The sequence below is a fragment of the Cynocephalus volans genome, chromosome 5 (assembly GCF_027409185.1).
Source record: "Cynocephalus volans isolate mCynVol1 chromosome 5, mCynVol1.pri, whole genome shotgun sequence".
NCBI lineage: Eukaryota > Metazoa > Chordata > Mammalia > Dermoptera > Cynocephalidae > Cynocephalus > Cynocephalus volans.
Genome location: NC_084464.1, coordinates 9,751,875 through 9,779,101, shown reverse-complemented (window position 1 = coordinate 9,779,101; position 27,227 = coordinate 9,751,875). Strand labels below are relative to the sequence as shown.

Below are 27,227 nucleotides of genomic sequence, written 5' to 3'. Positions count from 1 at the left end.
CCGCAAAAGCTCCCCCAGACCTGAGCAGCAGAGGCCCCACTTTCTCCTCAGAACATACAGCCCTACTCCCTCACTCTCACAGCTGATGGGAGTGTAAAAACTGTTCCAACCCTTTAAAGAACAATTTGGCGACCTGCGTCAAGGGTTGTAAAAATGTTCATAGCCTTTTATACATAATTATTCCATTTCTGGGACTCTTTCCCAAAGGAAATAAACTTAAATCCAGAAAAAAACCTTTGGCTTAAAGATGTTTATTGCAGCAATAAAACAGCAGGGAGGAGGTAGTTAACAACCCAAATCTCCAACATTTAGGAAATACGTAAGGAAATTATGGTACACCTAATCATTGGAATATTATTGCAATCATCAAAACCAATGTTTATGCAGAATATACAAAGACATGGGGAAATGCTTGATAATGTTAAATTAAAAAGGATTTATATTTACATACAGTTATCTGCATTTTCTATTTCTATGACAAGCAGGTCTAAATCATGTAAGTTTAATAAGTGAAAACTATATGTACAATAAAATGCTATGTAAAAACAAAAAGATATGCACAGAAAAAGAAGAGGACACACACCCAAAGATGATGGATAGTGGGATTATGCATTTTTTCCTCCCAAAACTTTCTAAAAGAGCCCCTGTTACTTTTATGTTGCAAAGGATAAACTATTCTGAAAAGGGGGAAAGGAGGACTTTACAATGTCTGAAACAATCCAACCTCCTGTTGCCTAGAATCATCTCCTCTATGACCCAATGCTGTAATCTGACTGTAGCTAGTGTTAGGGCTAGGTTCGGGTTAGAGCTAGTGTTACGGTGAAAGTTCGGGTGAGGGTTAGGGTGAGGGTTATTGTTAGGTTTACGATTAGGGCTGGGGTTAGGGTTCGTGTTCGTTTTAGGGTTAGGGATATGGTTACATTTAGGGTGAGGTTTCGTGTTAGGGTTAGGGTGAGGGTTAGGGTTAGTCCTAGGGATAGGGTTAGGTTTAGGGTTCGGATTAAGGTTAGGGCTATGGCTAGGGTTAGGGTTAGGGTTATGGTTATGGTTAGGGTTCGGGTTAGGGTTAGGGTTCGGTTTTGCGTTAGGTTTACGGTTAGGGTTCGGGTTTGGGTGCGAGTTAGGTTTAGTTTTAAATTTAGGATTAGGGTTAGGGTAAGTGTTAGTCCGAGAGTTTGGGTTAGGTTTAGTGTGAGGGTAATGTTTAGGATTAGGGAGACGGTTAGTGTTAGGGATAGGGTTGGTGTTAGGGTTCGGGTTTTAGTTAGGGTTAAGGTTAGGGTTAGGGTAAGGATTAGGGTTAGTGTTAGGGTTAGGGTTAGGGTTAGGGTTAGGGTTAGGTTTAGGGTTAGGGTTTGGTTTACGGTTAGGGTTCAGTTTTGCGTTAGGTTTAGGGTTAGGGTTAGATTTAGGCTTATGGTTAGGGTTCTGGTTTGGGTTTGAGTTAGGTTTTGTTTTAAGGTTAGGATTAGGGTTAGGGTGAGGATGAGGCTTAGGGTAAGTGTTAGTCCGAAAGTTTGGGTTAGGTTTAGTGTGAGGGTTAGGTTTAGGGTTAGGGAGACTATTAGTGTTAGGGATAGGGTTAGTTTTATGGTTTGGGTTTTTGTTAGGGTTAAGGCTAGGGTTAGGGTTAGGGTTAGAGTTAGGGCTAGGGTTATGTTTAGGGTTACGGTTAGGGTTAGTGTTATGGTTAGGTGTATGGTTTGGGCTACGGCTAGGGTTAGGGCAAGGGCTAGGGTTAGGTTTTATGGTTAGGTTATGGTTAGGGCTCGGGCTAGGGTTAGGGTTAGGGGTATTGTTAGGGTTCTGGTTAGGGTTAGGTTTAGGGTTAGGTTTAGTGCTAGGGTTAGGCCTAGGTTTAGGGTTAGGGTTAGGGTTATGGTTAGAGTTTGGGTTAGGGTTACGGTTTGCTTTTGCGTTAGGTATAGGGTTAGGGTTAGGGTTAGATTTCGGTTTAGGGTTAGGCTTCGGGTTTGGGTTCGAGTTAGGTTTAGTTTTAAGGTTAGGATTTGGGTTAGGGTGAGGGTTAGGCTAAGTGTTAGTCCGAGTGTTGGGTTAGGTTTAGTGTGAGGGTTAGGTTTAGCGTTAGGGAGACTATTAGTGTTAGGGATAGGGTTAGTTTTATGGTTTGGGTTTTTGTTAGGGTTAAGGCTAGGGTTAGGGTTACGGTTAGGGTTAGGGTTATGGTTAGGTTAATGTTTGGGTTAGGTGCATGGTTAGGGTTAAGGTTAGGGTTAGGATTAGGGGTAGATTTAGGGTTAGGGTTAGGGTTCGGGTTAGGTTTAGGGTTCATGTTAGGGTTAGGGCTATGTCTAGGTTTAAGGCTAGGGTTAGGTTTTGGGTTTGGGTTAGGGCAACAGAGAGAGTTCATGGGGAAGGAGGGTCAGCAGTCAGGTACCCAGAGGGGCACTTGCAGTCTTGTACACAGAGGAGGGGTTCAGGAAATGAAGTACCAAGAAGTGACCTCACTTCCTTGAGAACAGACCCCAACAGAACTCGGAACTCGGTAACCTGGCACCCACATTCTATACACAGCCCCTTCCCCAGCTCACTTGGCCACAGGCAGAGTGAGATGTTGTGCTGTATCCCGAGGTCCCGGGGCAGTAGCCCCAGGCAGCCCTGGGCTGAGAGGCTTGTCCGCTGCTTCCGGCGCTGGGTCAGCCCTCGCCCTGGACTCCGGTGGCCCTTTGGCAGGAGGTCCCCAAAGGTAATGTCAGGTGTCCCAGGGGAGGGCGGACCAGGCCAGGCCAGCACTGTGAGCCTCCCTGGGTGACCGCACACCTTCCTCCTGCGTGTGGGGAGAATGGGGATATGGGACAACCTCCCTGGGCAGAGGCAGAGGGTGGGGTGTTTATAAACCTGCTGGTCCTGGTGCGTTCACACCTCAGGTCATGGCTAGAGGGTGAAAGGGGACTGAGGGGGTGGCAACCACCACCCTGTACATTAACCCTGGACCCTCAGGCTCACTTCTCATGTCCTCCCTGGGGTTAAGACTGGCCTCCAGCCCCTTCCGTCCTGGGTGTTCACGGTGCTGTCACTGTGCATCTCTTCCCTGTCCTATCCTAGAGTGAATACAAGTCTTCCCTAAGCCCAGATGCCACCCACAGGTTGTGGCCTGTCCCGGCAGGCACCCTGCAAAAGTGGGTGGAATACCTGGTGCCCACTGTCATGCGTGGCAATGACTCCTATGTGCACACGTTTCTGCTAAACTACAGAAACTTCGCCAGTCCCCAGCAGGCACTGGATCTGCTTTTCCTCAGGTGAGCACTCTGTCCCTCGATCACACAGTGTCACTCAGCCGCCTCCCAGCTGTGAGTCTTGGCACTGTCACCACACCCCTCTGAGCCTCAGTTTCCACCTGTGTTCAGTGGGTGGTAACAGGAACAAGCTCCAGTGGGTCCCCCATGGAAAGTGCTGCTCCTGAGTCCAGCCCTGTGGAAAGTTCTGCTGGAGGGGCCACGGTCGTCCTCATTCAGGATTCCTGCCCCCCCACGAGGAAGTCCCTGTCACACCCTCACTGACCTCGTTGACTTGGGCTTCACTGTTTTCACATTTGAGATTCTATCTGTAGGCTTCTGGGAGTATTCAAAGCAGGGAGACCGGGGGCTGGCAGAGGGGCTTCAGGTGCACCCAGATATCTTGGGAGGAGTCCGTTGGGGTTCATTCCTTCAACAAACATATTTGAAGTCACACTATGCACAGTGACTTTCTGGGCACTGACTATATTCCAATGAACCAAGGAGACTACATTTCCTGCCCTCCTGGGTTTCCATTCTAGTCAGAGGTCAGTCAACCACAACATAAGTGAGGAGCAGGTAGTGCCACCATATGGTAGATGTGACACCGCCCTGGTCTCCTCTAGGTACAGAAGCAGCCTTTTGGATTATCATGGGGATGGCGGACCCCTGGAGCAGCTAAAAGTGTAAGTAGGGTTTGGGTCCAGATGGAGGGGCTCCCATCTCCACAGAACTGTGTGTGGTGTATGGGAGTCTGTAGATGGGGGAGCTGGCAGATCTCTGGCTCCCACACATCTTATGATTCCTGCTACAGGGCTGAGGGCTCAGGATTTCCCTGCAGGGAAATTGAAGGCTCCCCCCATGGAGGCTTTTCCCAGCCCCTCCTTGGTTGCCAGGCCCATCTCTGCCAGGGCTGTCATACTGGACATTGGAGGTGCTGGTCTATGGACAGGCAGGGGCAGAGGGTACAAGAGGGATAGGCCAGGCCTCTGATGCTGCTGCCCACCTGTCTTCTCCCAGCGCCATGTCCTCCATCCTAAAGATCTGGCTGGAATTCTATTCCATTGACTTCCACGAGCCTCCTGAATTTCCTTCTTTGAAGTTTCTGTTGGCATATGTACACATCAATCTGCCAGGCTCAAGGGTGGAGCGCAAGGCTGATCTTCTTCTGGCCCAGCTGGAGAAGCTGGAGCACCTGGAGCCCAGTGAGGCAGAGACTGAGGGTGAGGACGAAGAGGGTGGGTGCCTGTGAGGGTTTGGGGAGGGGGCTGGGCTGGGCCACACAGAGCAGAGTTTCCAGAAGCAGGCTGGGGACAGGGGCACTGAGTACTCAGAACAATCATGCAGTGTTCTGCAGTGTGGGGAGACTTCCTGAGGCTGGGTCTCTGGACTTGGGCTTCTCAGAAAGACAGTGTCATTGGAAGAGACATAGAAACTCATGTTGATATTTTCAATTGTTGTCCCTCCAGTTCCAGCTTCTGCCCAGGCTAAACAACTGTCCCAAGGGCTAAAGACATCTTCAGCTCCAGCTCCAGCTCCACCTCCACTTCCAGAGCCAGAGACTGAGCAAGATCCAGAGCCCAAGCCAGAGAAAGAGCAAGAGCTAGATCCAGATACAGAGCAAGAGCCAGAGTCTAACTCAGAGCAAGAGCCAGAGCCCAAGCCAGAGAAAGAGCAGGAGAAAGATCCAGAGGCCAATCCAGGGCTAGATCTGGAGCACGAGCAAGATCCTGAGCTAGAGCCAGAGCCCAAGCCAGAGCCAGAGCATGAGCATGATCCCGAGCCGGAGCGAGAGCCAGAGGAAGAGCAAGAGCTAAAGCAAGAGCAGGAGCAAGATCCGGAGCCTGAGCAAGAGCAAGAGCTAGACAGAGCCAGACCAAGAGCCATGGCCAGGGACAGGGCCAGAGCCAAGGGAAGAGCCAGAACCAGAGCCAGAGGAAGAGCCAGAGCAAGCTCACCTAACCACTGCTGAAACATCAAAAGTAGAAGAAACACCAGCATCCAGGCGAGCCCTGGCTCCAGAGCTCCCACAAACACCCTCACCAGTCCCCACTCCAGAGCTGTCCTTCCCCTTCCCTGCCACTGTGCTTGTCCTTGTTTTTGTCTTTGTCCTGCCTCTCCTCAAATTTTATCATCTTTTCTCTTCACTTATATCCCTTGTATAAAATAAAGTATTTTAATATTTTCAAAATTACAATTCAGTGGCATGAAGTACATTTCTCATGTGGTGCAACCCTCACCTCTGTCTAGTGACAGGACAGCTTCATCAACTCTGTAGCCATTAAGCTGTCACTCCCCATCCTGCCTCTCCTAGTCCCTGACAACCACTCCATTTTCTGTGTGTGTGAATTTACCTATCGTGGATTGTTCCTATCAGTACAGTTATATGTTATGTGGCCTTTTGTGTCTGGCCACATAATATGAGAAGGAACTGATTAATTTTTATGTTTTTAGTAAGAGGAAAATTACAGAAAAATCAAAGACTATACATAGAAACACAGAGCCGTGATAGTTATTATTGTCATAATCTTGAAATAGGAACTACTTTTGAATGACTGGAGAGCCAGACACCACAGAGGAAAAGACTGACTTTTCCTGGTCAAAACAAAACAAGAATAATGTCAAAAGCTTAAAAGACAAACCCCAGATTGGAAAATTCTTCATGGGCAGAGAAATGGTAATATGCATCCTAGTGGTACAAAGAGTTTTCATTTATCCATGTTTTTAAGGGGACAAAGGATATATTCCTGCAGTTCCAAAGGGAAGCAATTCATATGGCCAGTAAATGTCAGACATCCACGACATCCCTTATGATGACACACAACAATTTACACATTATTGAGATGTCATTGCCCCATCAGATGGGCAGGTCTGTATGTCTGGTGATGACCAGCTCTGGTGAGAATGTGGGAGAAGAGGTCCCAGCGGATGTCCTGGGAGACATGTTCGTAGATACCCCATCTCAGGAACCACTCAGCAACTTCTATCAAAGTGAACACACGTGTCCATCTGCCAAGTAGTGGTAATCTGGGGAGGTTATTCCACAACCACAACGGCCCAGGTTTTCAAGATTTCTGTTGAAGTGTTTTCATCACAGCACTGGTGGAGGTAGCAAGTGGCTGGCCACGTCTCTAACATCCTGTAGAGGGGCTGGGTGTTAAATTGAGCAGCTGCTGAGCTGCACACAGAAATTGTCATGTAAACATGTCATGAAGGCCAGTCTGTATTGAGGGTCTCAGGTTGAAAAACATCTATGTGATGTCAACATGCTTACACACCTGTATGTAAATGACTGTTTAGGTGAGAGAGTGAGACAGACAGACACAGGACAGAGGAAGTCAAATGGGAGAGACAGCCTGGGAGACGTGACCAAGCCATGAATGAGGACCAGCTCTGCTGGGTGGGACTTTCAAAACCTTTTATTCTCCTTTACGTGATATGCGAATATTTTTAATATGCACATTATTTTATGTTTATATAAACATTAACATCACATTAAATACTATCCACTAAACACTCACCTACTAAGTAAAGTACATTACCCGGTTTCAATTTTTGTAGGCACTTATTACAAAGACAAAAGATAATTATTATACATAAATCAGTAGTTCAATATGAATGAAGAATAACATTAAAAACACAGTCCTTCCACCCAGAAGCCCAGTGGGTGTCCACTGTGGTGTTCCTCTTTCCTGTTCTTTCCCTGTGTGCAGGCATGTGTGTGTGTGTGCAGGTGCGTGTGTGCAGATGTGTGTGGGTAGGTGTGTGTACGTGCAGGTGTGTGTGTGTGTGCAGGGTTGTGTGTTTGTAGGTGTGTATGTGCAGTCGTGTGTATGTAGGTGTGTGTTTCCACATAGGTGTGGGTGTGCAGAGATGTGTGTGCATGTGTGTATGTGTGTGTGTGCACTTGTCTGGGGAGAGGGTGCTGTAGGCCTGCAGAGGACCTGCTGCCCCAGTGTCAGGTGAACTCAGGCATGCCGAGGGGACATGCATGTGCCATCAGCAGTTTCACCACCCTGGTGTCCTGTATCCAAGGCCAGGACCCTTTGCACCTCTTGACAGGCCAACTTCTTCAGTCAAAGCACCACCTCCTCTGCACAGTCTTGGTAGCTCCCAGCCTGCTCTGCACCGTGTGATCACACTCAGACCAGCCTGGGAGGAGGTGGCCATCAATGAGTATTCCCAGCGTTATAAACAAGGAGCCCTAAGATCACACTGAGGAAGAGACTTCTCAACAGTGACAGGGCTGCATTGACACAGCACGGTTCCAGTCCAGCTGCTGCCGCCTCCAGGTGTGGCTACTCCATGCCACCACCTGCACTGAAGTAAAAAAAATGGGAAACTCTCCCAGTAGATTACAGTGGGTGTTTTATGAACCTGAGTATCCAATGATCTTACTAGCAAGTGGGTACTCTGGAAAGGAAAGAACAATGTTTTGTAAAACTAAATGAGCTCCAGTTTGGGTTTTTTTTTTTTTTTTAACCTTTATACTTATACTGTTGTTAGTTGTTTATTTCTGCAGAGAGAATTTGATAAACTTTTTGAGACACCATAAAAAGAGATGCCTTATAAACTCAATTTAAATGAACACAGCCATGCTAAAGAGGAATGGGGGTCAGACTAGCATAAGTAATTTTGGAAATGAAGCTCTTACAAACATTGTACTCTAATCCCTAGATTTTGTATTCTCAGAGAAATGCACTATCAATTTTTAAAACATCTTATGTGTATTCTATTTTTTTATTGAAGCATAATTGATTATACATATTTTGGGGGTATACTGTTGACTATCATTATTTGTGTACAATATGTGATCAAATCAATATCAGCATATGCATTACTACAAATCATAATTATTCTTTGTATCCCTTACCCAGTTTATCCCTAGCTCCCCCTCTCCGCTCCCCGTTTCCCACCTTGAGTAACCACAGATTTGTTCTCTCGCTCTGAAAGTTCAACATATTATTGTGGTGCTTCCTGTGGTCGGTCCTTCCTTCCTTCCTTCCTTCCTTCCTTCCTTCCTTCCTTCCTTCCTTCCTTCCTTCCTTCCTTCCTTCCTTCCTTCCTTTCTTTTCCTTCTTTCTTAGCACCCACTGATGAGTGAGGACATAAAGTATTCCTCTTTCTGTGCCTGGCTTATTTCACTTAAGATAATTTTCTCCAAGCTAATCCATGTTTGGTACAAAAAGAATTTCATTCTGTTTTTATGGCTGAGTAGCATTCCATTATGTATACACACCACATTTTCCTTACCTAGTCATCCATCAGTGGACATTCAGGCTGGTTCCATATCTTGGCTATTGTAAATAGAGCTGCAATGAGCATGGGAGTGCTGCTACCCCTTCAACATGACAATTTCCCTTTGTTTGGGTAATTTGTTTGGAATTTCAGGATCATATGGTACTTCTATCTGTAGTGTTTGAGAAACCTCCATACCGTACTATACTATACTCCAAAGTGGCCAAACTATTTTACAATCCCGCCAACAGTGTAGGAGAGTTCCCCTTTCTCCACAACCTTGCCAGCATTTGTTATTCTCAGTCTTTTTAATACTGGCCAGTCTAACTGGGGTGAGATATCTCAGTGTGGTTTTGATTTGCATTTCCCTGATGATTAGTGATGCTGAGCATTTTTTCATGTGTCTGTTGGCCATTTGTAAGTCTTCCTTTGAAAAATATCTGTTCAGCTCTTTTCCACTAAATGAGCTCTAGTTCTGCAGAATTCCCTTAACACAGATAATGAGGAACAATGTCCTTATCCACTTTGCAGAACTGCAACATGAATGGCAGTCCAGGAGCCAAGAATAGCAACAGTGAAACACAGTGTGCTTCAAGTAGTGACCTGAGATGGGGTCAAGTGTCACTGTCAGCACCAGCCAGTGTCACAAACGTCATCCTATGTGGAGCACTAAACAAAGTCTAGAGAAATAATTACATGTTGATGTGGAAATGACTCAGTGAGACATCAAAAACAAAGGCATAATGCATAGGAGTTGAGGTAGACAAGCAATTCCTCAGCACCTACGGGATACCCCTGGGGAACCACAGAAATATTAAAGGATAATGAATATCTCAGAATGGGACAGAGACCCAGAAGGTACTCTGAGGCTATCAAGCTGGCAACAATTGAGTCTAAATATCAATGTGATATCATGTATATCCTCAAGTTAGAGAAGCCTAAGGATTTCTAGGTAACACCTTTAAAATGTCAACAATAAATATAAAGAAACTTGTTAATGAAAAGGTGTAACAATAAGCAAAATGAGCATAACCTGGGTATTACATTTCAGTTCTTGGGTCTCTCTTGACATACTGTAAAAGAACAAATGAAAGAAGTAGAGGTGTGAATAGATATTTCATTATGTTTCTGATTAGATATGTTGTTTTATTTCTTAACTCTTTCCTGATGGTATTCAGAATTTCCTTGAACTCATAATGGGAATATTTCATCAACCTTTCAGGTCAAAATTATGATTAGTAAATATAACACTGACTCTGGCAACAAGAATCATTTTCTCAAAGGGGAAGAAACCTATTAATTTGAACATGCTTACTAATAATTAAGTCCTGGAGTAATTTTCACCCATTTTCCTAAAAATATACAATTATCATGTTATTGGGGATTATATTAAAAAGACTGTTGTGTATTTCAAATAGAAAACAATCTAGTTTGGGGACCAGCTGGGATAGATTCTACTTCTAAGTAGACCGGAAAAACAAACAGTTTCACAAGAATAATTATGTGAGATTATAGATGAAAATTACCACGTATTTTAGATTATAGGCTAGAGGGGTCTCCTCTCCCTGCACAGCAGGTTTCTTCACATTCCACTAAAACAGGGACTGCTCTAAATCTCCTAGCTTCCATCCTAAAGTGCCCAATGAACCTAATGATTGAAAGTGCTTCCCAATATCCAACTGAATCTCTCATAAGAGAATTTAACTCTTTTCTCTCCTGTTGAAAAGCTGAAAATGGATCATCCCCACATGTAATTTAAAACAAACTCAAACACTGTTACTGAAACTCTATTTCCTATTCCTCACAAATTATTTCCTCTATATAAATGCAATGGTTTTCCACCCTTTATGCTCATTAGAATTACCAAAGAATCATCATTAAAAAAAGTGACCCCTTCACTCCACCCCATACCATATGAGACATCTGCAATTTTTTCAAAACTCACCAGGTGGTTCTAATGTGCAGCTTGGGCTGAGAACCACTGCTTCAACTTTTCCATTAAAATAATAATAATAATAATTCTCAAGCTTTTTAAAATCTTTCTGCCTTTTCTCAAGTTTCAAATATTGTTTCAAACTGGTCTCAAAACTACAACATAATATATAATGCCATATGTAAAAGATAAGTACTTTTTATAGATGTTCATAAGCATAGATAATTCAAAATTCTGGATCTCAAGCTCAATTTTCCCAATGACTTCATCACCCCAGTCCCCTAACTTGTGTCTAAAACTGAATCATATCCATCTCACTCTACTAATGGAAGCCAGGCACCAAAGCTAAACATGTCAGACTCAGGCCTTAACATGCCTTCTTCATCCTCTATATGTAATCAGCTGCCTAATCATGTATAGTTCTTCCTTTGAAATGTAGCTCTCATCCATTCTCTTCCATATTCATGCTGCTCTAAATCCTTATTGCCTAACTAGTTCCTGCCACTCAGCTCCTCAACCCACTGCCACTAAATTGATCTTCTGAAATAAGTGTTTTTATTACTCCTCCCTCCACAGAAAAATGTTTAGTGATTCTCTACTGCTTACCCTAACAAAACCCAATTCCTCAATCTACATATTTAATGCCTCAACTAAAATACTCAAATTTTAACACAATATATAACTCCATATATTAAGACCAGTCAGTGTAGCAAAATTCTGTACTTTCTACCAGAATCCATCCTACTTAAGTGTATATCCCACTACACTCTAATACAAAATTTCTACTCAACCCAGGTATCCTGTCTTTCATGTAAGTTAAGTTTATTCCCAATTCCAAGGATGAATTCATACTCCAACACATGCTATGCCCCTTTCCTGAAATCCTATGTTCTCTTTTCTCCATTTTTCCAAACCCTATGCACTGTTCTGGACCTATGCTATGAGGCCTTCCCAAAATACAGCACCACACAGACCGTCCCATTACCACGCAATACATATCATCTCAGCCAATTATTTTGAAATATACTATACTGCCTTATACTGCTACTCAACTATTTCATTTGTTTCTCCTCATTTAAATAAAGCTCCAATTCCTGATATACAACATATATAGTGCATATAAAATTCTACCCTATCATAACAATTCCTTCTAAGTAAATTTCATGAAATTAATTTGCTTATTTTGAGAAGTAGCCAGGCTACTCTACCATAAGTCTGATCAATTCTGATTTAAAGGTAATATAATGAATCTAGTATTTGTTTATATCAAAGAGAGTCAAGCACTCTGCCCTTATATGTTTTCACTATATATTCTCACTAAAGATAACAAGAAAATCAGCAAGGTTAAGGCATTATCAATTAAGAAAGCACCATACTTCAAGAAAGAGTGGGCAATTAAATAGTTATCATGTAGAATAAATAGTAATTATACAGAAAATGTCCTTGGATATTTGCCACTGATGTGTTTTTAGTTAGCCTCCATAGTGTATAGCACAGTAGTTCTCAATCTGTTTGGTTTCAGGACTGATTCATAGTCTTAAATATCATTGTGGTTGTCAAAGAACTTTTATGTGAGTTCTAGCAAATGATGTTCACTATATCAAAAGTTAAAACTTAGAAATTGGTAGAACACCCACATCTACATGTACACATTTCATTAGTCACCAGAGTGATAACTTCATCACATCCTGAAGCCTCCAGGAAAAGTCCACAATAAACTTGTGAAAAATGAGAGCAAAAAAAGGCTAATAACATCTCGGCATTATTATGAAAATAGTTTTCATCTCACAGAACCCCTGAAAGTACTCCAGGAAACCCCCACATCTCCCCTTTGAGAACCACAGGTATAGCACAAAGATTTTATAAAACAGAGTAAAACAATGTTTAGATGTGGTATAAAAACACCAAGTTTCAAGGATCTGGATCCCCATACCAGCCAGTCACCAAAGGTAAAAAAAAAAATGTGGCATTAAGCGAAAAAAAAAAATTTATGATTTTCTTTAAAACCTGAGGAAAAAGTCAAGGTATATTATTATTTATTACACAAATGTATTCCCTTTTTATAAGTACAAAAGGAGAAAAGGAGATTTCAAGATTAAATGCCTTTAGGGTACACAGGTATACCTACACATATAGGTAAAATAAATGAGTGGAATGAGCCTATAGGAGAGAACAGAAAAGGAAATGTATTAAAATGTAAATCCCATGCCCCTACTCAAGAAGGCAGCCATTATTCAGCTCCAGCCATATGGAATGTGGGCCCAGTGTTGACAGATACTTCTGATTTTTCAAGAGAAGCCAGAACTTTAATTTTAAGAATCACCTAATTTTTAAGTTGGGAAAAATAATTAAACATTTCATAAATATTGTAGAGCCAAATAAGGTGTTTCTGGGGGCCATTATTTTTAACCTCTGTATTAAATTAGAAAAGGGAAAAATTCTTTAAGGTTGACCACATGTTTAAAGTAAACAACTACTTGAAATATTTTTTATCTGTTCTGATGGCTTTTAGACTCAAGATGTTTTTTGTTCAACTAAGTTTCTTTAAGTGTGCCGAGAATCCCTTCTAATTATTTTGACTCTAAGGTAACATTTTATAATAAAAATGAATATTGATATTATTCACAAACCAGGTTCCCTGAAATTAAGAACGGCAGTTTAAAAAATAAGTCAGACACAGGTTGTTTAATCATAATTGATACATATGTACATCACAGAAATTTAACATTTTTGAGATTTCTGAATAAAGCACACTATCAAAAAAAAAATACAGCCTCGAAATAGAATACAGTTTACCACTCAAAGAAGTAACTTACCAGAGCTCATAAATGTTAATATTGCAATATGAAAACTCTATGATTCAACATAAAAGACAACTGAAATCTCAAAGGTATTAGCCACCAGAGAGTTTTGAGGAATAGTGGACACTACTTTATTCTGGTAACTTCTTGAGAGTATTCACATCACAACCTGGAAGAAAAAATGACAAAGCCAGTTAGACTATGATCTGCAGGGCCTGTCACCATCCTCACCAGGGGGATAGGAAGTGGGGGCAGGCTACCAACGATGAGAAGTTGGTGCGTTAAGTGTAAGAGATCGATAAATGATAGGTGTGTTCCACAAAGCAAGGGAGAATGTGTGCTCTCAGCCTATTGCCTGCGTTTTTTTAATTAAAAAAAGAAGGCTGGTGGAAGACAGACGGGTGGCTTGAGATACCACTAGGCCTCCCCAGAGGGCCTGACCTGCGAGTTCCTTCAGTTGGCAGGGGGACTGGATGCCTGGATGGTCTAACATACAGGGAATGAGCGGCTGGGTGAATACCCTGACCTACAGGGGCATAGGCCAGCTCAGCTGTGGAAAGTGATTCCCACCCTACAGCTGCTTTTCGCCAAGATCAGGGATTCAGTTTTTCAACACTCTTGACAACTGTGTTCCTGATTAACTTTGGGCTGGTGACCACAGCCTCTGCCCCCTCTAGACAGACTGGGGTTGAACACTGAAGGGTTTTTTTGTTTTGGGGTGTGTCCCCCCCCCCCCCCCCCCCCGTATTTAGGAAAACCTCCTCCAGGATCTATAATTTGGCTTCCACAAAGGAACTGCCCTGGGGCTGTTTTGCTCCAACTGGGAGCCAGAAACTAATGGGCTCCTTTAACTAACAGGCAACAAGGATTTGGCTCTGCCTGTTTGGGAGAAGTCATTACAGTCCCATGGTTATGAATGTGTTTTTTGCCACAACCTAAATAAAGTGCTGTCTCTGCCTCTCCGTCTCTTCCTTCAGAATGAAAGGGCGTATGTTGGGCAATGCATCCTCTTGCAGCCACACTTTGGATGGCGAAGGAACTCTATGGAATCTTCCTCTGGGCTGCCGAGGCCGGGGCTGCGCGGGGGTGGGGGGCGGAGGAGGGAAGGGGCCCACCTGAGTTGTAATGACGATGTCCACTCCCAGCGCCGGACTCTTCCGCTACCAAGGCCGCCACTTCTGCACGGGGCAGGTGCCGGTGCTGCTGAAGTAAGGCAGGGCCAAGCCGCCGCTCTGGGCAGCCAGCTCCATGTAGCTCAGCTGCGGCGGATACTCCCCTTGCAAGAGGGTCCCGAAGTGGGCGCGGCAGTACACCAGGCTGTCCTTCATGCCGAAATGGTTGCCGGTGGTCGGGGTCTTGTTGCAGGTGAAGCAGGTGAAGCAGCTCAGGTGGTAGGCAGAGTCTCGGGTGCGCACGACCATCTCGGAGGCGGAGATGCCAAGGTGGCAGCGGGCACATCTCTGCACAGAGAACCATCTGGAAGGAAACTGTCGAGTCAGGGTACTGGTTGAAGCAAGTCAGGGCCATGTCCCACCCGCGACACCTGGACGTGGTCTGTAGTGGCCCAAGTCTGAGACCTAGGAGGGATTTGGGAGGACAGGACACGGTGCCCACTTTGACATTAATTTTATTTGCACATTGACCTGTTCTGATGAACCAGGACAAGGAATCCTTATAATAAAGTCAGAAGAATCGGGCAACTGAGTCTCAGTTTCCTTCTCTGTAAAGAAAGGTTAAAAGGAAAAAAAGGAGCTGGCGGGTTAGCTCGCAGTGTCATAACACTAGGGTCAAAGGTTCAGACCCCTGTGCCAGCTAGCCGCCAAAAAAGGAAAAAAAAAAAAAAAATAGCAAACAAAACAACCTTTCCTTGCTAACTCACAGCGCTGGAATATTAAACTGCGTTGCCAAGTGAAAACGTTTAATCAGTTATAAAATATTCTATGAATGAAGGAAGGTATTGTTCCGGAATGTGTGCGTGTGCACGAAAGCATCATTCAGACAGAACAGCCCCAGAAAATCACAATTCTGTATAGGAAACGTTATTCTTTTATAGCCGCCTCGATTGCTTCAGCTGAGAGCTGAGCTAGGTCAACTGCGCATAATTCTGTCTTTCCCAGTCCAGGGACAGAACTGGGAAGAACCAACAAACACGCCTGCCGCTGAGTTTTCTCTCCAAGCCGGCGGACACGGTTCTACCTAACCGTAAAGGGAACACTGAACTGAGTGGCTTGGGTTTTGCAACAGCGTTTATTTCTCTTCACAGTCGTTCACAAGGTCTCCTGCCACCCGCTCGAACACCTAACACCTGGTTGCTGCTGCCCGGGCCACCAGTTCAGTTCCAAGGCATGGAACTTGCCCAGTTCGTAGTAAGCGGAAAAAACAAACAAACAAACAAACAAAAACGCCAAATACAAAACAAAAACCCACACACATAAAACGCTCACGTCTCCGCTAACGGAGACACGTCCGTGTATTCTTTCCGGGACTTCCCCACGTTCGGCCCACGGAGCTGCGAAGTGCAGGGAGCGCTGCAGGCCTTGGGTGTCCCTCCCACCCATCTTCACCGTCCCAGGCATTGCAGCTCGAAGGCGAATGCAGCGGATTCCCCTGGTCTTGGGAATGATAACCGTACACCGAAGGGGGATTGGGGGTGGGGTGGGGTGGGGTGGGGGAGAAGAGGGGACTCTGGTCTAGGGCAGGAGGCCCTGCCAGGTGTGCTAACGCGTGAGAAGTGGAGAGCGGGGGCTACCTGTAGTAATCTTCCTTGCAGTAAATGCTACCGTCCTTGGCGAAGCAGGTGAGCTCGGACTCGAGGGCCAGCTCACATTCACTGCACTTCGGGAACTTCAGGCGCCACTGTTTGTCCACGGCCAGCAGGGAGTGTCTGTCCGACATCGTGCCGCCGCAGCCACCGCACAGAGCCGGCTTCTCCGGGCTGAGCGGGGGCATGCCCTGCAAGGCGGGCACTCCGCAAGGCTAGGACGGCCGCGGCGGCGCTGCACAGCGCGGGCTTCCTCCCGGGCAGCGGAGCCCAGAGCGCGCGGCCAGCGCGGCGGGGGCAGGGGCCGCAGCGCAAAGGCAAACGTCGGGGAACGTCTGTAACTTCTCTTTTTTGCGGCTCCCTCTCTTTCTTCCGTGTCCGCTGGAACCCGCGTTCGCCTCCTCTTCGGACTAACCTAAAGACCTCCTTTAAGGTCTGCCAACGGATTGACTACAGTTAGGTGGCGGTCCCAGCCGGGGTTGCCCAAGCGCCTCCTCCCACCCAGCGGGCGCGTCCAAACCGCGCCTCCGTCGGAGACTTCAGGTAGGCGCGCGGCTTCCAGCAAAGCCGGATCTACCCCGGGTGGGCTCCCGAGCAGCCCTTGGGCTTCCCGGCCGTCTGGGCGCCCTCCGAGGACAGAAAACTGCTCCAACTGGGCACCGCCCGGTGGGATCTTACCTTGAAGTCCGGATGTCAAATGTTCGCCCCAAGAACTCGGTTCATGGCAATAGTGGGCGGGAGGCGGCGGGCAGAGGTGCGCACCGGTCCCTGCGTCTCGCCGATGGTCCCTCTGTTAATCCGAATAAATAAATAACCCTTTGGATGAAAATGAATTTGTCCCCCCTCTCCCCTCGCCCCTCTCTGCCGGAATTGACCGGAATCCCTCACCTCTGACCCTCAGATCCCTCCGCCGGTCTTTTATTTCCTGTTTATGCTCCCAAATCGGGAGGGGGAGGAGGAAGGGGCGGGCGGAGGGCACAGACACAGGCAGGCGCCCGGGGACACGCTCTGAGGCTGCGCTCGGCCCTCCCAGCCTCTCGGTGATCAGAGGAGGTGTTAATGGAGGACTCGGCGGTGACTGAACCTCAGAAAGCCGACAGCGTCTCGAGGGTTGGGCGCAGCGGGGGGCGGGGACGGGGCTGGAGTCCCCAGCGCTCCTGGGCTCTCGGGCCCCCGGCCGGCCTTTGCCTTCCTGCAGCTCGTCCCTGAAAGGTGCTGCAGCCAGCTGGTGCGCACAGACGGTGAGTGGGCGGGAGCTCCTGCGGGAAACTGGGCTAAGCCACTGATGGCTCACCCACCCCGTCTCCGCCTCCCCCTCGGTCCTTCCTGCGCTCCCCGCGCTCCCGGGCTTGGCGTCAGGAACCGGTCACTTGGGAAGCATTCTGGGCTCGAGGGCGGTGTTAGCCGCCGGGCCGGCTTGGGGACCGCGAGCACCTTCCGCTCGGGCTCCGGCTAGAGGGTGGGGGTGGAGATGAACCTTCCGAGGGAAACCCTCAGTCACACCTGGCAGGTGACCGTTCGCTGGGACGCTGCCAGACCCGGCACGGGCGGGGACCTGTTACCTGGTCTCGAGTTCCCGAGGGACTGCGTTGCCCAGGGCGCCCCTCACAGTCCGAAGCGGGGAGCCGGGGATTGCTGGGGGGCCCCGCGCCGGTGGGGAGGGGACGTGAGCAGTAAGATTGGGCAGGATCTCGGTCCGGGTGACGGTGCGCCCGCCCTGCCCGCCCCTCCCCCGGCCACCAGAGCCGATCCTGGGTAAGTGCGTGGGCCGAGGGCGCGGTGGGCCAGGGCTGCCCGCGCGCCTTCCAGCCGCCTGTGAAAAGCACGTAGGTTTGGGGCGGCTCCAGGGGCCGTGCGGAGGTGGACGCTGCCTCCTGGCCGCCCCCCCACACAGTTTGGGGACGGTCGGGGACAAACTAGGAGCGGCAAATACGAGCCCCTGGCCTTGTCTTTCAATCCCAAATCTCGGAATGTCGTTCAGAACACCCCGGACAGAATTCTTCTTTCCACCGGAACACTTGGCTTCACTAACTAGTCCCACCAGCCAATCAGTGCCACCAAGTGTACCTTTTAAGCTCCCCTGCCCCCGACTTTCCCCTTCCCATCCCGTCCTCAGCTCTTTCTTCAAGAATCACCCCCCCCCCCCGCCCGATCTCGGTCAGTTTTCACAGCCAGAAAGGGACAAGCTTCCCAGAAAGCCATCTAATGGATGGACGGCGATACCCACCCTGAGATGCTTGGAACTCTAAACTCATCCCTGTCCAAAGCAGCTGTTTCTAACCTCTTCGGGGTCACACACCGTTTTAGGTATTTGATAACGATCTGTATCCCACACACACGCACACGCGCACACACACACACACACGCGCACACACACACACACGCAGGCGCATGCACACTGAAGTGCACACCGAAGCTCATACTTTAGGATACAAACCTCGGGTGGGAGGACGTTGTCCTCAGGGATATCCTCATCCCGCTAGAGTCCATGATTCCCGGTTAACACTCACTCCGTAGTCCCAGGAAGGAGGGCCGTTTTGTGTCATGAGCCCAACTTGAAATCGTTTGTGGGAACGAGGGTCAACCCTTTAAGCCGCCCCATACCCATCAGGGTATCGAGAGGTCCAGGGTAGGCTGGACGTTCCAGGGACAACCCAGTCCCTGGCTAAAGATAGCTGTGGGTTCTTTGACAATTTTTCTAGGAAATCAGGCTCTCCACAGAGGCACACAGAGGGTGCAGAACCCCTCTCCCCTTTATATATCTAAATTTTCTTTTTTTTCTTTTTTTCCCCCCCTTTGGGGAGGGGATTGTTTTGGCATCTAGAGTAACTTTAATTTGTTGCAAGGTAGTGAAAAAATGGCACCGGGTTTTAAATTCTTCTCCGTGGATGAATTGTCCAGTCCACAAACTCAAAGCCATCGCTCGAATGAGTGAGAAGATGAAAAGGCCGTTGTCAGCAAGGAGTGGAGGACGAGGTTCCTCGTGTGCTGGCCAGGGACTTTGTGTTCTCAAAGTGCTGGTTGGAAAGCAACATGCCAGTTGCCATTTGTCTAGTAGTGAGCCTTCTTCCACAGCCTCGATTGAAGGAGACAAATCTAAACCCCAGTGGTTTTTGATGGAGGAACGTGCACACGGAACAGACTTTGGGAAAGCCTTTGGAGAAAGGGCACTGTGCTGGAACAGACCTGTGCCTGGCCCAGAGAGTGCCTCTTCTTCTCAGGGCCCCTCTGTTCCAAACGCACAGTTTCGGAGCCCCACATTTTACCTGAAAAAAATAAAAGCCCTTGTTTTCCTTGTTCCACATAATCGCTGGGGGCAGTGCGGCTTCTGAAGAGAGAAGAGTGTGCATCGTGACCCACCCGCTGCGAGGCCATTAAAGGAGAGACTGACAGTTTTGCAGGGAAAAGTTGGTAAAGGCTCCATCCAGGATGATAATGTTGAGCATTTTTTTAAGAAGCACCTTCAAGTAATTGCATATTTTATCACCAGTTTTTTTTTTTTTTGGTTTTTTAAAAAAATTTGTACCTGTGATTGCCCTATTCTTATCAGCATAATGTTTTACTAATTTGGTGAGTGGTGCATGTCTAATATGTTCAATACTAAAGGGCATTTAATGCCAAATCATACCTTCTGTCATTTTTTGGTTTTCAAATACAATTTGTGTGTGTGTGTGTGTGTGTGTGTGTGTGTGTCTGTGTATCTTAAACTATTTTGACACACTTCAAACAAAAACATAAAAATACTGTGTTAAAGAAGTGTTCTCAGCACAGAAACATTCTATTAAAGCACTGATCATTTATTGATAGTAGTCATTGAATTTACCTGTGTGTGTGCGTTAGTTTCCTAGGGGTTCTCTAACAATGTATTACAAACTGGGTGGCTTAAAACAACAGAAATTTATTCTCTCACACTGCTGGAGTTCAGAAGTCCAAGATCCAAGTGTCAGCATGGTTGGTTCCTTCTGAAGCTTCTGAGATAGATCTGTTTTATGTCTCTCTCCTAGCTTTTTTGGAATCCTCAGCCTTTTTTGGTTTGTAGAAGCATCACTCAAATTTGTGCCTCTGTCTTCACATGGTGTTTTCCTCTGTGTCTATCTCTGTGTCTCTTCTCCTCTTATAAGGACATTAGTCATATTGGATTAGAATACACCTTAATTCAGTATAACGCATCTTAAGGTGATTTTATCTACAAAGACCCTATTTCTAAATAAGATCTCATTTACAGGTTCTGGGAGTTAGAATTTTAACATATTTGTTCAGAGAACACAAATGAATCCATAACAATATGTATAGCAACATTTTAGTTGTCACTTTTAAGTTTAAAGATGGCTTCAATGTGTATTTTCTCATTTGATTTCAAATATGTCTGTTCTTTCACTATACGTCTTCTCATGATGACTTGAAAGGACTTACTGTGACTCATAATTGTTTCAGAAATGTTTCTGGAGCCATTAATATTTATTGTTAGTATATAAGATACCACTTCTTAACTAATTAAAACCAATACAACATATTTTGAACATTTGCATGAAAGTGTTAATCATCTGACACTCCAATCTAACTGTCTCCCAACTCTCAATCTGTGATTTAAATCTCTCATTATAGATAAATTGGACAATTATATCTTATCATTTTCAATTCTTTTATTTTGAAATATCCCAAGGTCACTTAAGTTTTAGGTTAAGTTTTATGTCTTCTTATAAACATGGCTTTTTATTGACATAGGAGCTTGGTATGTATTCACAAACACATGGGAGACAGGATATGTAGTGGAAAGGATGCAGGCTTTGGACAGAATCTGGATTCAAATCCTTGTTCTGCTATTAACTTTTTAATCTCGAACTAGTTATTTACTTTATCTGTAAAACGGTGCTAGACATTGGGAGGATTAAATGACAACAACTAATGCTTATGTAGTAGCATTTATTATATGCCAAACATTTTCTCGTTGCTTTTTATATATAAGTAATTTTTACACAACATGCCTATAAGGTGAAAACTATTATCATCCCCGTACTAAAGAAAGGAAACTGAGACACAAAGATTTAGTAGCTTTCCCAGGATCATTTAGCCAGTAATGATACAGCTAGAATTTGAACACAAACATTCTGGTTTCAAAGTCCACACTCTTGATAATTCCATATTGCTTCTACAATAAATCATCTGTCACAGAGCCTGACCCAGTGATCTGTGTATCTTTTGGCTGTTCATGTGGAGGTGCATTCAAGCACCTCTGTAGATCTGCAAATTAATGGAAATTCTACTGGAAAACTAGATCTGGCAAAGAACTGAAGATTCTGAGTTCAGAAAGAAAGTTTTTACATTAAAAAAAAAATTGAAGCATAATATCTTCCAAAGGAAGTGGAAATGTTCTCTGACCCTGACCAGTATTGTTTTCTTTTTAATTAATTTTGAAGATGCCTGATTTCTCCCATTCCCTTTGTGAGTGTCCGTCAAGGAGAGTATCTTGTAGCCTTTAATATGTGCTAATGAATACGAGCGTGTGTGTTGCATAGGGAATGTTTAAATCAGACTGAAGAGTTTGAAACTGTTCTGCAACATGTAAGTGGCCTGACAACACTTCAGAGTGACATACAAGATGTTCTAATTTTCTGTTCTCATGGCTGGATATCTGAATAAACTCAGACATAGGCGACTCATTTATAGAAAAATCTCTGACGGTGGACCATCGTGGCCGACCCAAGTACACGAACTCATAAACACTGCAGCAGACACAACAGAACATGAAAATCCCCGCTGCACATGCACAAGAACAAGGCACATTGCACTTTAGGGGCCAAGACTGTCTTTGATGAACGAATCTTGTTACGTCTACATTCACCAGGAGGCAAAGAATAAATAATTGGAAGGAAAGTTTAACTGAAAGTGACAGACTCCTCAGTGTGTAGCTAGAACTAAGCTTTCTTGTGTAAGGGGACATGCAGGGTTAGCGTCTGGTCCACGCACTAGCAGTGGTGGTCTCCTGTCTGCGGAGGGGCCCAGGGAAGCTGGAAGGAGGGCAAATCCGATGTGTGTGGGATGGACGAACGGCGGGCTTGGAGGCGCCCCAGTCCCACTGCTGATAACTCGTCTGTCGCTCTGCACTGAAGCCAGATCAGGCGTTGAAAATACAGTCACAGTATATTTTATGTTTTTGGTACTACGGAGATATTTATACGAATTTAAATCTTTAAAAATTTTAAATTATATAATATTTTAAACTTATTAAATATACAGAAAATAAAGTGACACCCAGTTAGATAAGATAGACTGAAACCACCTAGATTTTTCTTTTTTGCTTCCATTTTTCTCTTTCTCCTTTTTTTAAAAAAAACAAAACTTGAAACATGTCAGGCATCTAGGGGCGGCCGCCGAGGATGCGGAGGGGCGGCGACGCGAGCTGGACCCAGCCGGGGCGGCCGGACGGGACGCGCGCCGGGACGGCCGGGCAGGGGAGGCGCGCTCCGGCCGCGCTCGCTCCGCGCTCCCTTCGCTCGCTCCCTCGTCCCTCGTCCCTCGGCAGCCGCGGCGGCAGCAGCAGGAGAAGGCGGCGGCGGCGGCTGGGGTCAGACATGGCGGCGGATCTGAACCTGGAGCGGATCTGCTCCCTGCCCCGGTCCTGGACTGACGGGATCAGCAGGGGCGGCCGAGTCTTCTTCATCAACGAGGAGGCCAAGAGCACCAGCTGGCTGCACGCGGTCACCGGCGAGGCCGTGGTCACCGGACACCGGCGGCAGAGCATGGGTTTGCCTACTGGCTGGGAAGAAGCATATACCTGTGAAGGTGCAAGATACTATATAAACCATAATGAAAGGAAAGTGACCTGCAAACACGCAATCACAGGACAGCCATCGCAGGACAACTGCATTTTTGTAGTGAAAGAACAGACCGTTGCAGCCATGACGACTGAAGAAAAAAAGGAACGACCTGTAAGTCTGATAAATGAAGCTTCTGACTAGAACACACTTCAGATTGTACAGAGCATCCAATGAGCCCTGCAGGCAGAACTTCACGGGCTTCAAAAACAGTTCATAATTTTGGAAAGAGGTCAAATTCAATGAAAAGGAATCCTAATGCACCTGTGGTCAGACGAGGTTGGCTTTATAAACAGGACAGTACTGGCATGAAACTGTGGAAGAAACGCCGGTTTGTGCTTTCTGACCTTTGCCTCTTTTATCATAGAGATGAGAAAGAAGAGGGTATCCTGGGAAGCATATTATTACCTAGTTTTCAGATAGCTATGCTTACCTCTGAGGATCACATTAATCGCAAATATGCTTTTAAGGCTGCTCATCCAAACATGCGGACCTATTATTTCTGCACTGATACAGGAAAGGAAATGGAGTTGTGGATGAAAGCCGTGTTAGATGCTGCCCTGGTACAGACAGAACCTGTGGAAAGAGTGGACAAGATAACGTCTGAAAATGCACCAACTAAAGAAACCAATAACATTCCCAACCACAGAGTGCTAATTAAGCCAGAGGTCCAAAACAACCAGAAAAATAAGGAAATAAGCAAAATTGAAGAAAAAAAGGCATTAGAAGCTGAAAAATATGGATTTCAGAAGGATGGTCAAGATAGACCTTTAACAAAAATTAACAGTGTAAAGTTGAATCCTGTGGCATCTAACTGTGAGAGTGGGTCAACATGCGTGGCTCAGACTGTACACTACAGACCGGTCAGTGTGAATAGTTCAGAGAGCAGAGCAGTCAATGTTAGCCTGGCAGATCTTAGAGGTGGAAATCACTCCTAATACAGGGCCCATACACACAGAGGCCAATCGAGTCATACAGAGAACGAATTCAATGCAGCAATTGGAACAGTGGATTAAAATCCAGAAGGGGAGGGGTCATGAAGAAGAAACCAGGGGAGTGATTTCTTACCAAACATTACGAAGTTATATGCCAAGCCACAGAGCCCAGATGATGGCCCGCTACCCTGCAGGTTATAGAACACTCCCAAGAAACAGCAAGACCAGGCCTGAAAGTATCTGCAGTGTAACCCCTTCCACTCCTGACAAAACAATAGGACCCGGGGCAGAAGAAAAGCAGAGGTCGATGAGAGATGACACGATGTGGCAGCTCTACGAATGGCAGCAGCGTCAGTTTTATACTAAGCAGAGCACCCTTCCTCAACATAGTACTTTAAGTACTCCTAAAACCATGGTTAATATTTCTGAGCAGACAATGCGCTCTATTCCCACATCACCTTCCCGTGGGTCAATAGCTGCTTATCAGGGATACTCCCCTCAACGAACGTACAGATCAGAAGTGTCTTCACCGATTCAGAGAGGAGATGTGACGATAGACCGCAGACACTGAGCCCATCACCCTAAGCATGTATATGTGCCTGACAGAAGGTCAATGCCAGCTGGCCTAACTTTACAGTCTGTTAGTCCCCAGAGCCTCCAAGGTAAAACGCTGTCAGAGGATGAATGTAGAGGCACATTGTACAAATACAGACCTGAAGAAATAGATATTGATGCCAAGTTAAGCCGATTATGTGAACAAGATAAAGTAGTACATGCTCTGGAAGAGAAACTTCAGCAGCTCCACAAGGAGAAATACACACTTGAGCAAGCTCTGCTCTCAGCCAGCCAGGAGATAGAATGAATGCAGATAACCCAGCAGCCATTCAGAACGTGGTATTACAGAGGGACGATTTACAAAATGGACTGCTCATACCTGTTGAGAACTCTCTCGAGCCACTGCTGATCTAGAACGAGCATGGAGAGAATATGATAAGTTAGAATATGATGTAACTATTACCAGGAACCAGATGAAAGATCAGCTAGATCGTCTTGGTGAAATTCAGACTGAATCAGCAGGAATTCAGCGTGCACAGATTCAGAAGGAACTTTGGAGAATTCAAGATGTCATGGAAGGGCTGGGAAAACACAAACAGCAGAGAGGCACTACAGAGACAGGTATGGCAGCATCAAAGCCTTTCTCAACAGTTAAGTACAAAAATGAGGGTCCAGATCATAGACTCTACAAGAGTGAACCAGAGTTAACAACGGTGGCAGAAGTTGATGAATCTAATGGAGAAGAAAAATCAGAACCTGTTTCAGAGATGGAAACTTCTGTTGTTAAAGGTTCCCACTTTCCTGTTGGAGTAGTCCCTCCAAGAACAAAATCACCAGCACCCGAATCTTCGACAGTAGCTTCATCTGTAACCTTAAGGAAAACTAAGATGATGGATCTAAGAACGGAAAGACCACGAAGTGCAGTGGAACAGCTCTGTTTGGCTGAGAGTGCTCGACCTAGAGTGACTGTGGAAGAGCAAATGGAAAGATAAGGAGACATCGACAGGCATGCCAAAGGGAAAAGAAAAAAGGATTGAGTGTCACTGGTGCTTGTGAGCAGTCACCCCCACAGAGTCCTCCAGATTTAAGAGATAATCCATTCAGGGTTACCCAGATGCGAAGGAAAGATGACAACATGAAGGAATTGGACACTGTCATCAAAGAAAATGATACAAAGCCAAACCATGAAACACCTGCTGCAGAAATCGTTCAACTAAAAGCTGAACCTCAAATACGGATCTCAGCAAAGAGCTCAAAAAAGCCGAAAGTGTTTTTTACGAAATGCTTCTGAAACCTGAGCCAAATGGAGTAAATTCCGAGGCACTGATGAATAAAGAAAGAAACAAAGAAGTGCCTGAGGATGTCACATACAGCCATCAAGATGAGACACAGATCCCAAATCCTAACCTGAAGGCCACCGTGAAGAAAATACAAAGGACAATATGGAAGAACAAGGAGAAACTGTTGTTAATTCTTATGAACCAACTCCTGAGGTTTCAGAGGGGATCAGACAATTACAGTGAAAAGTCTGTCCCCGTCTCCCGAGTCCTCGGTGTCCCCAGTTCCGTCCACTCAGCCACAGCTCACAGAAGGATCACATGTCACATGTGTGTCATCCCAGAAGAACCAAACTGACTTGTACTGAAACCATTCGAAGCTAAAGACATGGGCCTTCGGCAGTGTAAGAAGAATTGTACAATATATTTTAAATCTATGAAATTCATAGTTCTGATGCTTTTGGCCACACAGCATCATTTTATCACTTCTGGAAAATGTTTATTCCAAAACAGCTTTAATGGCCCATATGTACACTCCGTGATCTCAAGGTTATTACTCTGACTCCAGCTTGCTGCTATGATTTCAAAGCACATAAGTAAAGGTGCTTTTTAATGTGTGGTCTGCAGTCAGAGCTTACTTAGTTGCTGATTTCCAGATTTTGATGTTTCTTAAGTCTGGGTGAATTTATATTTCTTTTGGCTTTTCAGTACATAAAGTTAGTTGTTATTTCCAAAGAAGCTTATTTTCCTTTTTTTTATTTCCCGTTTTGGCTACTGCAGTGCTTTGTTTCACACTTGATTTGTAAAAATTTTATATATATATTTAAAATGTGCCATTTTATTATTGCTGAGTGAAGTATGTCCTGTTTTCTGCTACAATTCCTTCTCAGTCAGATTGCAATGTCAGCAGTTACTGCCACACTCTTGTCAGCTTAAACAAAATGTTGTCGCTTACTTTTTCTTAAAAAAAAAAAAAGGCAGTAAGAGTGTAGGAATTTGAAGTACTGGGCTTATACTTCATTGGAATAGATGTGTACAGCAATCAGCAGGTTTTCAATTCCAGTACTTAGTTTATGAACAAATGTAATTATGTTCATTGTGTACATATTATACAATGAGCACGTGTAATGTATTAAAGCTACTTGCTATTGTTTAAATGCTAATGTTCATATCTCATTTCTTTTTTATCATGTTAAATAAATGTTGATGTTCTTAAAAAAAAGAAAAAGAAAAATTTCAAGCATATAAAAGAGGAAGCAACAATCGTGTTTTATCTATACCCCTACCCACTTACCACATTCCCACCTCCTAGATTATTTGGAAGCAGGTTCTAGGCATCATAACACTTCATCCACATATTTTCTACATCAATTTCTAAGAGATAAGGATTATTTTAAAAATATACTCACAGTATAATATCTCACCTAGATAATTAATAGTAATTCGTTAATATCCTTGAGTGTCCACTCAGTATTCAAATTTTTCTGTTTTCACCATAATTCATGTTTGCTTGAATTAGAACCAATGTGATATTCATACATTACAATTGGTTAATAGATCTTTGAAGTCTCTTTTAATCTGTAGATTCCTCATCTCTAACTCTATTTTTTTTCTTGCAATTTATTTGTTGAGGAAACCCACACTCCACATTTTGCTGATGACATCCCAGTAGCTCC

At 45.2% G+C, this 27,227-nt stretch overlaps 2 pseudogenes; one reads left to right on the top strand and one right to left on the bottom strand.

Annotated features, from left to right (window-relative positions):
• Window positions 1-14,143: 14,143 nt before the first annotated feature.
• On the bottom strand, window positions 14,144-16,157 carry LOC134378867 (LIM/homeobox protein Lhx9-like; annotated as a pseudogene).
• A 6,384-nt stretch (window positions 16,158-22,541) lies between these two features.
• Window positions 22,542-25,919, top strand: LOC134378293 (pleckstrin homology domain-containing family A member 5-like; annotated as a pseudogene).
• Window positions 25,920-27,227: the final 1,308 nt, after the last annotated feature.